The sequence below is a fragment of the Leptopilina heterotoma genome, unplaced genomic scaffold, assembly GCF_015476425.1.
Source record: "Leptopilina heterotoma isolate Lh14 unplaced genomic scaffold, ASM1547642v1 Lhet_90, whole genome shotgun sequence".
In the NCBI taxonomy this organism is placed as follows: domain Eukaryota; kingdom Metazoa; phylum Arthropoda; class Insecta; order Hymenoptera; family Figitidae; genus Leptopilina; species Leptopilina heterotoma.
Genome location: NW_025111194.1, coordinates 1,147,782 through 1,162,300, shown reverse-complemented (window position 1 = coordinate 1,162,300; position 14,519 = coordinate 1,147,782). Strand labels below are relative to the sequence as shown.

The 14,519-nt window shown below is 29.3% G+C and overlaps 1 protein-coding gene across 2 annotated transcripts in view; it reads right to left on the bottom strand.

The window, feature by feature from the left end:
* Positions 1–14,519, bottom strand: part of LOC122511786 — a 92,453-nt gene that overhangs the window by 27,121 nt on the left and 50,813 nt on the right. For both annotated transcript variants that reach the window (XM_043627267.1, XM_043627266.1), the window contains exon 2: positions 9,925–10,030. The gene's annotated coding sequence lies outside the window, so the exon portion shown is untranslated. The remainder of the gene's footprint in view (positions 1–9,924; positions 10,031–14,519) is intronic.

The window sequence follows — 14,519 nt, the reverse complement described above, 5'->3', positions numbered from 1 at the left end:
TAACACAATTCCGTTACATTTGTTCCTTCATTTTTATAAATGTATTCCATCCTTCTTTCTTCACGAAAAACTTTCAACAAAGAATAATTAGACTTGTTATTTTAATTTTGAAATCTTTTCAAAAATTTTAAATTGAAATGGTATAGAAAGCAATGAAAATTTGAAAGAAACGAAAACAATAATATTTTTGTGTGATAATTCTTTATACGTATAAAGTGTTACGATGACAGTTGGTGAAAAGAAATAATTCAAATCTCATATAGAAAAACGTGAATCAAAATGAAAGAATAGATGACCTGAATGGAAAATCTATTATGCGACATTAATCTTCGTAGTTTTTGATATCGAAAGTAATTTTTAAAAGAATTTTTATTTTTCTCTTTTTCATTCGTGTGGTGCTATCTTAAAAATGTCGTTGCTTTTACGAAAAAGGAATTTTTTCTTTCTTTTTTCTTCTCTATATATATCAGCACGAAAACGAACGTGACAAAAGTACGAAGACGAAGATCGTTATTTTATATGAAATATCAATGTGAAAACTAACTTTTCAATCTATATGTTTGCACTTTTCAATTGTGAATTACGTGATGAGTGCAAATTATGCATTATTGTTTCTTTATTTACTAAAGTCGTTATTTTGCCTTGATAGTTTCAACTTTTTTTTCATCCATTAGTATTGTGTGAATTGACTAATTTGTTTTTCAAATTGGATTATATTTATTAATATTTAATAACTTTCAATACAATTTTTTTATACTTTTACAAATATATTAAATACTGAAAATTTTAACAATAGTTTTCAACAGGTAGATATTTATTTACCATAGAACGAGGTTAAAACTATGTTGAACTATTGATAAACTAAAATTCAATTTTAGAGGCACTTTACAGTTTCCATTTCGGTGGATTATTATTTTCACTTTTAAAATATAAAAAAAACACCTTATGTGCGATCGAATAGTAAAGTGGTCAGCTACTACTGACACTCCTCTCCTCTCAAACCCCCGTCTATTTTCCCTTACCACATTCATCGATCGTCTCACTGTTTCATAATTGGAATTCTCGAGTTCACTCGTGACAGTTGAATAAAGAACAAAACGAGATCAATCGACGTGAATATAAGTTAGTCGAGGGAAAAATTTGCTGGGAAACGATAAATTGAAAAATTAAAATTTAAAAAAAAAATTAAAATGCAATAAAATATATATGAATATCGATCTTCGAATTTTTGTAAATTTCCTTGCCGTACTGAAAGGAATTTTTTATTTTCAAATTCTGTTTTTAAAGCTTCTAGGAAAAGTAAAATTTTTAAAAAAAGTTTTTGTCATAAAAAGGGCAAAAGTTTTACAATCCATCGATATTTTTCTGAATGGGAAATGTTGGATTTCTAATGTATGGTTTCAGCGAGTAAACCCTTATAAAACGAAAAAAGAATAAAAGCAGAATCTTTTCATATTTCTTGTAATGGAAAATCGATGGCGGAAATTCTGTGCATAGACAGTGGAATGTGCAACGTGGTTGAAGACAAATTAGACAGTAAACAGGAATCGTATTTCTTCTTTCTTGCAAAAAAGCGGATCTAAATATTTTTTTCATTACGTTTACTTTTCTTATTGAAAAAATTTAATATCTTTTTAAACTTTTATTTTACGATTTCTTTAAAATACTACAAAACAAAATTGTAACGTGAAATTCGATTCATCAATTGACAATTTTTAATTAATTAAACAAATTTTAGAAGAGTTGTTAATTTCCTGTTGCGAATTTGATATTTTCTTTGTATCTCTTGACATTTTTGGAATAAAAAAAATAATAACGAAATTAGCTGTTTGTAAAAATAAAACTATATTTTCTATATCATCTCTGGCTGATCAAGTTACCGTCGTGGAAAGTTTGTCTCTTTCATTTATATCTATTACTGGCACTAGCCTACGCAGTGCAATTAAATCATCGTTTCATAAAGAAAATGTCTTTTTACCCTTCAGGGAAAATATTTTTATATTCAACATTTTCCGGATAGATATATTCCATACAATATATTTCTAAATATATCTATGTTAATAAATGACAATATTTTTAGTAAACACCATAATAATGACCAAGAAATAACAACAAACAGATAACAAATTAATGACAGATTGAAAACGAAAGATATAAAAATATTCTCGTATAGAAAAAATGATATAATTTACGATTTTTAAATTATAGTCTATGTGAAACTTATTAGTCAAGAAACTTAAAAGGAAATTTTAGCTACAATGTCATTTTAGCTGTCATTAGTTTTGATGTATATTTTATTACCTCATCATATAAACGAAACCAAGTGAATTGCCCTTCTCGAACGCAATAAAACATTTACATCCACCAATAAAATTGTTTATATTCAAGGAAATTGTCTTTGTTATCATTATTACTATGAGTCTTTTATATTTATTGTCCTATGAAGCTATTTTTCGATGTTTTACAAGAAAATAATAAAATTAGTTTCTTTAGTTTTAATAATTATTGCAGTCTATTTCTATATGTTTGTGTACCAGACATACTTGTGGAATCGCACAAAAGTTATTTCTTTTTGATTTGGATAAATTGAAAATTGGCAGTATGCTAGATTTCAAAAATTAATTTAGTTAAACATTTAGCTTAGTAAGCTAGCCCAGTATTTAACCACAAATAAATTTTTTAGTAGATTCCAAGACGATTGGGTTTTACCTTCGATTTGCAAAGACTGACAATTGGCGTTATGTTAGTTTTCGAAAATTAAATTAAGTTATACATTTAGCTTTATAAGCTAGCCCAGTATTTAACCACAAATAAACTTTTTTGTAATTTCTAAGACCATCGGATTCCATCTCCGATTTGCAAAGACTGAGAATTGGCGTCGTGTTAGTTTTCGAAAATTAATTTACTTAAATATTTAGCTTTATAAGCTAGCCCAGTATTTATCTACAAATAAAATTTTTAGTAATTTCTAAGACGTTTGCAAATCTTCAACTTGCAAAGACAGACAATTGGCATCATGTTAGATTTCAAAAATTAAATTAGTTAATTATTTAGCTTTATAAGCTAGCCCAGTATTTAACCACAAATAAACTTTTTAGTAGACTCCAAGACGATCGAAATATTGTTCACCTCTGCGTACTTTAATTTTGTTTCCTTAACCATGTTCTCGAGAATATGAAGACTGATTTTTAGCATCATATTGACGTTCTTCTGGATGTTGCAAAATTTGATCATCTCTGCGACTTCTTCCTCAATCTGTTGCAGACATTCTGCTTCTTCATTTCTTAACGAATCGCAAACGTCTCGTTCCTCGTTAATAGCCTCGTTATCCAACTCCGAGAGTATCGGGCTCTATACACCCCTCGCACTACTGCTACTCAGCAGACTAAATGTGCTTCCTCTTCGCTCCAATTGCTTGGCATCTAACCTTTCCACGATATTCCATGTCACTGCAAGAAATTGCGCGCCTACTCACATGGGGTGTTTTCTCTGAATTTGTAGAATCCATTTATTCTTTGTTTGTATATCCTTCAGTGAAAACCCACTTGAACAATTCATGATTCTTGTCAGGGATTAGTATATATATATATATATTTTATTCATACATCATCAAAAGGATAAATTCTTACTCATATTTTATTATTTATTAATATCATCACTGTTATGGTAGATGATTTTTAATTTAGTTATTAATTTTTTACTATCATAAAAGTTAATTAAGAATTGAGCAAAAACGAGTGATTATGGTGAAATAATTTATTTGAAAATGGTTTGGCAAACCAAGAGGGACTAGCAAAAAAAGGAAAGATTCAACTTTGCAGTTCATGCTATGTAAATATTATATCCGACATACAAAGGAACGAGGTTTTTAATATTAAATGTCAGCTTACATTTTGAAAGTCTCTAGTGTATAAAGTTCTCAATGTCATACGATATACTAGTGGGCGCATCGACATAGCGATTTATTAAAAGGGACGCGTGGACACAGGGGTTCACTCTCTCCCTCCCTCTCTTTTGAAATTTAAAGTCAATTAACTCCCGCAATGAATTTCATATACACTTTTTGTTACAAAATCTAAACTTTTATGGAAACACGATTTTTCATTTTTTATTCACTTTCAATTTACAAAAGAGAAAGCTTCCCCTATAGCTCTTTTCAATATTTCAATTTTTAACCTGTACTTTTTATTTCCTTCTTTTTGAATCGATTTTTTTGAACATGAAATATTCTTTTCTTCAAATAATTCCAGTTTCGATAAAAAAATTTTTTTTTGATTCTTCATGACGTGTGTGTGTGTGTGAAAGGAGTTTTCAAGTGACCCAGAATATTCCGAGTGCCATGCCGGCGTTGAGATAGAAAATAGGAAGAGAAAAAAAAAAAAAGTAAATATTGGTTTTCGGTTCGAATTATATTTCCTGAGATTCGGGCTTGAGTGGGTATAAAAATTGAAATCGATTTAATTCCCTCGTCAAAATTACTGACAGCTTTTGGAAACCTTTCTTCCTAGAACAGTATGATAATTTTCTGGAAAAGTAGCGAAAATTACCCTTTTATGGTTTAAAAAAAAACGATAAGATTGATATTAATTACCGTCTGAAAAAGATTTACTCTGCATTTATATGTCAAGGATTAAAAAAGTTTTAAGAGTGCACTTTATGCATTAAAAAAAACGTAATGCGCAGAAGATAGCTCATCCTCCTCTTTCTACATATAACACTTTTTCTGTGTCTTTCACTTTATTACGTTAAAACGGCTCATTCTTTCTTTCCTTCCACTTTTTTTTGTTTTATCCTTGACCTAAACTCTTGACGAGAGTAACCAACGCGTTTCATCAAATACGAGAGGAGAACCAAATGAATATATGCACAGGTTTGCGTAAAAGACAAAAGAACCGAAATACTCTACTTGAGAAGCAAGTAGAAAGGCTTTTTAACCTTCCACCAAGATCATAAGAAAGATTAAATAAAATCTGAGAAACTTTTTAGATACCTTACTATATTCCGCACTGGATTTTCAAGACTCTTTTTTATTTACCATTTTTTTCCATCATTAAAAGTGGAAAGTTTCTTTTTTGTTGTTGATAATAAGCCTTCTTAACTTTTGCTTAGTTTAATCATTTAAATGATACCTACAAAAATAAAAACAAAATTTTTAACGATTACGTAGAAATTTGTTTTTTGAAACTGCTTGTTGACTATATAAGTGGCTTCTTCTTTTATAAAAAATTTACCGGAACGTGTCTGATGTTTTTTTTATTCCTTAATGCAGATTATTAAATACAAACTTACCACGATGAGAAGTGAGATGTTAGAATGTTACGATTTATCTTTATTAAAACCACTTTCACTGTTTTTGGAAATTAAATTAGTTAAACATTTAGCTTTATAAGCTAGCCCAGTATTTAACCACAAATAAACTTTTTAGTAGACTCCAAGACGATCGAAATATTGTTCACCTCTGCGTACTTTCATTTTGTTTCCTTAACGATGTTCTCGAGAACATGAAGACTGATCTTTAGCATACTATTGACGTTCTTCTGGATGTTGCAAAATTTGATTTTCTTTGCGACTTCTTCCTCCATTTGTTGAAGACATTCTGCTTCTTTACGATTTATCTTTATTAAAACCACTTTCACTGTGGTACATATTTACTAAAATTTATCTCTTTTCCATGAGCGGCATTCAACATGTCAACTTCATGCTGATAATGAATGGAATAAATCTTTAGGTGAATAATGAAACGGGGAAACAGCTGATTGTGCGCGCGCTGTCCACAAGACCTGCCCTCTATGAACGCGCACCAAAAGCTTCTAAATTCAATTAAATAAGAATATATTTTTATTTTTAACAGATAGGAAAGCATTAAAAATTTATAAATATTGTTTTTCTTAATTTAATTATTTATTTAATGTTTAATTGATAAATAATAATTGAGATATCCGAGAATTAAAGTGGAATTATCCACACAATAATGAAGACACTGATTTATTTCGCTTTCAACTGACGTCATTAACGTAATATGTACTCTGAAACAAAGGACACAGGTGCACTAAAGAAAGCGGAAGTAATCTTGGATTTTCCATAAAGCCCGCCTCTTCTCCCGAGTGTAATTAATATTTTCACTTTATTATTGGATTGCAGTCTAATCGTAATTATTTTTCTGACAGTCTCTTCTTTTTACCCTTTCAACAAAATTATAATATTTTTAAACAAAAAAAATTTTCCGATTTCAATTTTAAAATATAAGATGCCTATAAAAAAATATATAAAATAAAAAAAACATTAAAAAAAAACTATTTCTATTGTTACTTTAAAAAAAGTTGTTACTTGAGCAAGAAAATGTGTTTAGAGGTAAGAAAATTTTCTCTGTCTAACTGTGGGGAAAAAATTCACCATCAAATTTTCTCAACTCCAACTTTTATAGTGAACATTTTTCTTAGTGAGACTTTTTACAGGTAAGCCGGTGTGTCTCGGTAAAACATATCCTGTAGGAAAAACAGTATTTGAATAATGAATTTTATGCAGACAATTTTTTTATTATACTATCTATACCTTCTGAAAACCACACCTTAGTAAAAATTTCCTTAGAGGAAAAAAAAGAGTGATAAATACGAAAGAATGCTAAGTTTCTTTTTCTTTGAGAACTAAAAGAGTGGTTTGAGGGAAAAGGGTTGATTTTTTTCACAAGATTTCCCAAGAGACTGACGTTTAAAACTTTCGTTAAAAATATTTTTCTTTCTTTTAATTCCAAATAATCAATTTAGATCCTTAAAAATTGCAAACAATATTTTTTATTACAAGACGAAAAAAAAATATTTACTAACTTTTTTAAAAATCTTCTATAGCGAGTTTTTCAAAGCGAACAATTTTAATTATGCATTCATTTCGCGTGGGCATAAAAGTGTGATAAATAAATTTCAAGGGGTCATTGAGAGTGAAATAAATTGCAAATATTTACCCAATGGAAATTGATTGAGGAGAAATTTGATTATTCTGTACATTAAGTTCCATTTAATTATTCGATTCTCTCTTTATAAAGTCAATAGTAATAATTCTCTTAGCATTAGAACAAGCAGGAATATTGTATTCCTAACTAATTTATTGAAAGGGTAGACTTACAAGGGACAAATAATAATCTAGTGCGTCGAGTACTATCTACATTGAGAAAATGAGACTATCTACGTAAATGCTCCAAGCAGGTGAGTATTGATCCGCGGGGTGTGCAGGGATAAAAGTACATATATACCAAACTGAAATGCGAATCTACCATCAGTTTGAGTCGAAGACTTTTTTCGCCACATATTTGATTCTAAACTATTTCCCGTAAAATATTTTAAAAAATATTAAAAATTTATTTTTATTTTATATTTATTTTTAAAAGCATTTATTCCTAAGAATTAATATCTAATTATAAATTGACAGCATAATTTGAAACATAAATATTCATATAAATAAATTTAAAAATAATTAATTTAGACGCACAGTTATCTGTTTTCCGGATTACAGTTGACAGTAAATCTGTAAATTTCTGTTTATTCTGTTTCAGACGCTGCTGAAGAACCATCGTCCAGGGCAAAAAAATCCAAATAGTGAAATTAAGTTTAGAAAATGTGTGCTACTGTGAAAAAGTGGGTTAAATAAAGATAAATCGTAAAATGTGACAAGAATAAAACCCAAACTTTAATTTTGACTTGCGGTAAGTTTATGTCCTGAAAGAGAGCAAATTTTTCGTCTACGGCTATTAATACACCAGATAGGGTCTAAAGTCCTGTTTTAGTAGCGACTTATTTTCCAAAAATTTCCTTCGCTCTAATTTTAAATCTACTTTATGTTACTTCATAAAAGGTTATATTTTTTCTTTCTCCACTGGTAGTATATAATAAAAAGTAGCCCTTAGATCCAGATTAATTTTCGAAATTAAATCCAGATTTTGATAAATAAATAATAAAAAAATAAAAGGAGTATCCAAAAATTTATAAACTTTTATTTTTATAGTTAAAAAAAATCAAAACTTTCCCGTGAAGAATTTTCGAGATAAATATTTTTTTACCCTGTTAATGTAAACTGTCGACGAGATATAGAAGTGTATAAAGTGTATAATCAAAAGCAGTGCTTTCCGGAGCAAAACGAGAAAATTCAAGGTGACGGACCCGAGCATTGCTTATGCGAATTGACATTTCGTTAGGATCTTGTTTTCCAACCTCGGGGGAATAAAACGACCAATTGCATTTGGTCGGAATGCGAGCAACAGGCAAACCAATGAACTCCATTCAAGTTTGAAGTTCAATTACAGAAACAAAACTCGTTTATATAAAGTAATTATTTTCCCGCAGTTCATTTTTTATACAAACAAAAAGTTTATCAAAAAAAAATTATTGTCATTCTAAAATAATAATAGCGAAACCGAAAAGTCGACAGGTGTCAAGGTTAGAATTTGATATCTTTACGGAAAGCTGGCAACCTTGGGGAAAATGGAGCAACAGGCATCACTGGCATCTTTTCAAATTCAAATTAAACGAATTGCGGTTCATTTTGAATTTATTTTTAAAAAAAAATTATTATGAACAAAATATACCAAAAATCCTAATATTTATTGTTAGGATTTTTAAATATTTTGAAAATAACTTTAAAAGAATTTTAAACGAATTTTAAAAAGAATTTTGTTTCAATAGACCTAGGGATTCAATGACCCAATATAAAATAATTGGTGAGGGAAAAAAAATCTTTTGTTTTGTATGCTTAGAAACTATTATTATCTGATAAATATATAATAGAATCAGTAAATGAAAGGTCAATGTGTAAAGCGACATTAAACTCTTTTATTGGTTTTGAAAGCATATGTGTGATGAAACTTTTATTAGATCCAGATAAAAGTATTAGTCTGAATGATGAATATCAAACTTTTATTACATCGTATTCGAGGTTTTTTTCAGCCCCCTTCAAATAAATGCTCGTTTCGTTAAATTCCTCGGAACATTTTATTTCACCAAATGCCTCTCGATATTTTATTTACCTAAAATTTTTTTTTCCTACCATAATTAAAAAAAGAGAACAATATACTGAAAATAATAGATTTTACTTTAAAGCCAAGGTAGTTTCAGTTTGAATTTTTTTTTTCTTTTGGCCAAAAAGAAATAAAATTAAAAATGAAACCAAACTATTCCAGAACGTTTTCTCTCTGATTCGCTCGATGAACATATAATTTATAGATTGAAAGAGAGATGAAGTTGAAAGGAAAATAAAAGAAATGGTAAGAGAAAAAAAATTTCTCTTTCTCTCAGAGAAAAGCGCACACGGACAAACAAACAAAAAAAAAATGATTGAAAATTCATTTAGAATTTTTCTAATAAAGGAAAAAAAGATTTTTATTTGTAAAATTTTTTTTTATATTATAAAAAGGGAATGTTGGATTTGTGCAAAATTGTACATATTATCCGGTTGGAAATAACTTTCAATGAAATTGGACCAGAATACAGTAGCTTTCGGTGCATAAATTCTGAATCTAATGGACCGTGTTACAATTAAAATGTTCCACTTTATGCAATTAGCTCGTCTTTGTCACACTGGACATTGTATTCTTTAATTATCCATTAAAAAAATATTTTATCAAGAAATTTTTTTTTTAATTTTCTTTTTTATAGAATTAAATGAATTAAAAGTTAAATGAATCGAAAAAAATGAATTTGTTGAAAGTATAAAAGATAATGTAAGAATAAAGTACAAGAGTACAAAAAGATATTATCCTTTTGTACTTATTCTTACATTTTTTTTTAACATAGTCAATGTTCAAATATTTATATATTTCAGTAGAAGAAACTTTTTGGCCCCTAATTTTTTACCCCAATTGTGTATTTTTATAAAAAAGTGAAAAGCATTTTTATCCCTCGAAAACCATTACGAAGAAGATTTAGTATTTCAGCTTACCTTTTGCTGCACAAGTCTTCGAGATTATGTTCCACGATTCTTATCTCCTCCCGCAGTTGGTGAGTTTCTATTTTTCTTTCTCGTCTTCCAGTTTTCAGTCTTGCCTCTGAAATAAATTTAATGTCTTTATTCACTCTTCGTAAAGAATAATAATTACAAAACCGGGGTTTTTCAACATAATACCTACGCGAAAATGTATTTTTAGAATGGAAAATTAATTTCGCAAATTTTCCCCACCAGTTGTAGATTAAAATAATTAATGAATTTTAGAATTTTTAATTTTCCATTCTAGGAAAGAAAATTTTTGTTTTATTTTTAAAATCAAAAAACGTAAGGGAAGATTTTAAAGTAAAGACATAATTCAAAATTGTCATTCATTCCCATATGAGAATATAAATAATTCTCGAGTAGCTTCAAAAACTTGAAGCTACTCACGATTTCGAATTGGAAAAGGGGAAACGTAAATTCAGATCGTATTCTCGTCTATTCGCTTTTGTATGAAGAAAGTCTTTTGAGAAGGAACATTTCGAGTCGACAAGACCCATTGGCAGATTTGCAGTAAAGTTTATTGAGAAACTTGGTCTGCAGTTTAACCACGACCAAGAAGAATGGATGAGAAAAGGTAACTTTTCGTAGAGTATATAAGAAAACTCGATGGAACAATCAACTTTGATAAATTTGTACCATAAATTAATTAAAAATTTCCAACTTTCAAGTAAATGAAATTGTTTTTCTTTTTTTTTATGGAAAAAAGTAGTTGCTGAAAAGTAGGAAACCAATTTTCTCTTATACATTTTCTTGTCGACAAGTAGAGAAAATAAGTCAAAACCTCCTAAGGGAAATATACAATAAAAACTAATATTTCCAGTGTCCGGTGGGCAGAATAAGAAAAGGGAATTTGTAGGGGAATTTTATTTCTCCAAGAGAAACGGTGGGGTTATTTATTTCGATATCCGTATAGAGAAAGCTTAATTAGGATGAAAAAAAATCTTCTCTAAAACCTTGAGTCAAAAAAGTAAACTTCCTTAAAAAAAACTTTTTAGTTTACTCTTCCTCTAAATTTCAATTTACTTCAAGTCAAAATTTACCTTGTCAAAATTTTACAATTTATCTTCCTTATAACAAATTTTCCCTCTGGCTTCTAAATCTAAAATACTAAACAAAACTAATATTGAAAAGATCTTGCGGGAGAATTTATGTCCTTGAATTTACAGAGTGTAAGGATCCTTGAAATTTGCTCGGGACTATTCGGAACAATTGCGAGCTACTGAATGTAATGGCGATATTAACAATGTTTAATCGCTCTAGACATTGTGAAGGTATGCAACTGAAAGCCCTTTTCCCATTAAGATCAATGCTCTCATTTGAGGAAACCGTCCTGAGGGCTCGCGAGCTTCATTTCAAATCTCTACCTGACTCGATTTCGCATCACTTCACTTCCATTTTGTGGCTTTATGAATCGCTCTTCGTAGCTTCTTCGAAATTGATCGCAATATTGACGATGGTTGAAATAACCCAAACTTATATTAGTTCTTTAAATTAAATAAAAAAAAAAATTAAAAAATATTGGAGTAAATAAAAAAATATGATTGAAAATACTGGGAAAATTTCTCATCCGAGTTTTGTCGATTAGAAAAAATTCATTTTGGAAGAAAGGTAATTATTGTCCATTTCAATTTGCAGAAGGTTTTAGAATATTTTTTTTCTTGTCACAATGTTACGATTCATCTTTATTACAAACCACTTTTTTGTGGATATTTTATACTCACATATTGATGTTTTTAAGTGGCGGAATTTTTCTTAGGAAAAATGTTACGATTTATCTTTATTAAAAACCATTTTTTTTACTGTAGATCGAGGGAAGGGAGAATGAGTCGCTCGTGATGGCGGGAAACACTATTCCATGTTGACTGTAGCGCGGAGGGAATAAGAATGAGTCGCTCGCGACTAGTGACGACTATTTATACTCGCCGTGCCGAGAAGTGGGGGGCGGGCGTGATTGGCGCTCGGACCCAAGTGGGCGGAGCGTCCCCACTAGACCGAAGTCAAGTTTCTCGCTCTCTTTCTTCATCTAATGATCACCTACATCATTTGTTCTATAAAAATTCATAGAAAGCAAAGAAATAAAAAATCGTCAAAAAAACTAAAAGAATAAAAAGAAAATAAAAATACCCCAAAAAAAACAACTTAACAGAAACTGTAATCAGTACAAAAAGAAATAAAATTCACAACTGAATAAATACGTAAAGAATTTAAATGCAAAGAAAAACGACTACAAAATTTAAAATCAAACTAAAACCTTATAATTACTTTTCACTAATGTTGCTCCGGGCAATTAAACTTGCAAATTGTGATTTTTAGAAAACATGAAAAGACAAATCTGGAAAAAATTGAGCAAATAAAAAAAGAAGCAGAGAGCTGAACTTAAATAGGCAATTTGAGACGGAGAAAACTTTTTTTCTACTTCTATATAACAATATTACCACTAGAATATTTAAACGAATCTGCAATACACGTAACGAGTGTGTTCATAGTTAAAATGAAGGTAAAAACGAACAAGTTTCAAAAGTATATTTTCCTTTTAGAAAAAAATGTTCGTTGAAGAATCTTAAGGCTTAATTAAAGAAGGAAAGTACAAGAGAGTTACTCAAGTGGAAGAATATCAAGCTTATTACCGCATAGTAAAAAAAAATCGCCAGGCAACTCTTTCTCTCTCACTCACACCAACGTGTACACGATCGATATTATGCACTTGCTATTATAATTTCACTTGAAACATGATTTTTCAGTGCCTAATTAAATACTCGTTTCTTTTGTATAAAGCCGACACATTTATTAATATTGTAAATAAAAATATACTCACATAAAAGTGTATATATATATATATTTAAATATTTGCATATTTATATATATTTATAATTTTATATATGTATATAAAAATATAGGTTTACTTAAAAAGTACGTATTTACTAAAAAAGTAAACAAATGTACGTGAATATAAATGTGTAAATATAGTGTGTGTGTGAATATTTGTGTATAAATATATACACATTGTTTGTTATATTTACACAAGGCCACTTGCACACGTAACACGTTAACTAAACTACCTGTATGGTTGTAAAACAGAAGAGACTGCTGTTTCAAAGGCTAACTCTATAGAGGAGCACTTGGACCAGGATAATTGGATAACACCGGGAATGTAGTGATGCTATCAGGATCTACATTCTGCTTTATTCATAAGACTTTCCATCGCGATCATAAAAGACTATTATCGGACACAACAGCTGCAATACCATAATTTGTAGAACGAAATTTCATCTCTCTAAATTATTATACTACCTCATGCAAATGTATTTTCGTATTATTAAAATGCAAAACAATACTCTGTTTTAAAAGTATTACGAAAAATTCCTAATAAACCTTTTTAATCCATTTTATAATATAAATTTTAAAAAATGAATGTTTTTAATTGTTAGGCTTTGGTAAATTAAAAATATTACTTCCTCATAGAGGATATATTTTTATTTTTAATTGCTATGTGAGGTAAATATTTTTTTCGATTTATTTCTTATAATGTTAATTGTTGCATTGGATTTGGTTGTTAATTAATTCACAAAATGGCGTTTATTAATTAATGAAGCCGATTGAATATAGTATGTTAATTATAAACACAAAGAACACGCATGTATAATTTATGTATGAAATGGAATAAATTACCAGAGAGTGTGAACTTGAAACAAATTTGCCAAAATCCGATACTAAATTACTTAATTTTCCCCACACGTTTCCATAATGTGACATTTGGTCAATAGTTTTTGTTTATTCAATGCTGAAAATTCGTTTCGCAAGAACATAAATGTTTATATTTACCGTCTTTCTTAATTTTTTAAAAATATTTAGGATTATTAGATAATAATATTTCTTCTTTAAATAATTAAATAGTAACTATATCCGTTTTTCCGCCTGGATTTTGGACGAAAAATGTTTTAAAACGTCACACGAATTCTTATCGAAGTTTTAACACGAAATCTAAACGAATTCCGAACAACATTCGTACGAATCATTTTCATCTGGGATTAATTTTTTCATTTCTGAAATGCTTAATTTTTTTTGTAGTCGGAAGTGGAAAATCTGCAAAAGTTCAGATACCTGGATTAAATCCAAGATTAGATGGCGATGATATTTGGAACCTTCCGCAGTGAGCGTTGGGACTGGACTGAACTGCTCGGGCAGCGCGCTAGGCTTATATAGTCAGCAGGCCCTCGGGCCGGATTGGTCGGCTGAATGGAGGGAGGGGGTCGCAACTGCGCTTGCGTCAACACGACCGTCTTACTCTTTTCCATTGCTACGAAATGCCGCGCTTTTCGAAAAATACTTTAATAAAAAATGAATAAAATATAAAATAGTAATAATAATAATAAACAATAATAAATTAAAAATAAATTAAAAAATACTTTTCTTATACTTTATTCACGAAATAAAAAAAAAATTAACCCTGTATACTTTTATTGAATTTTTTTTCGCGTGAAAGAAAACTTTTCCCCAAGAACTTTATTATATAGCATGATCATAAATGACCGTAGGAATGTTTATTA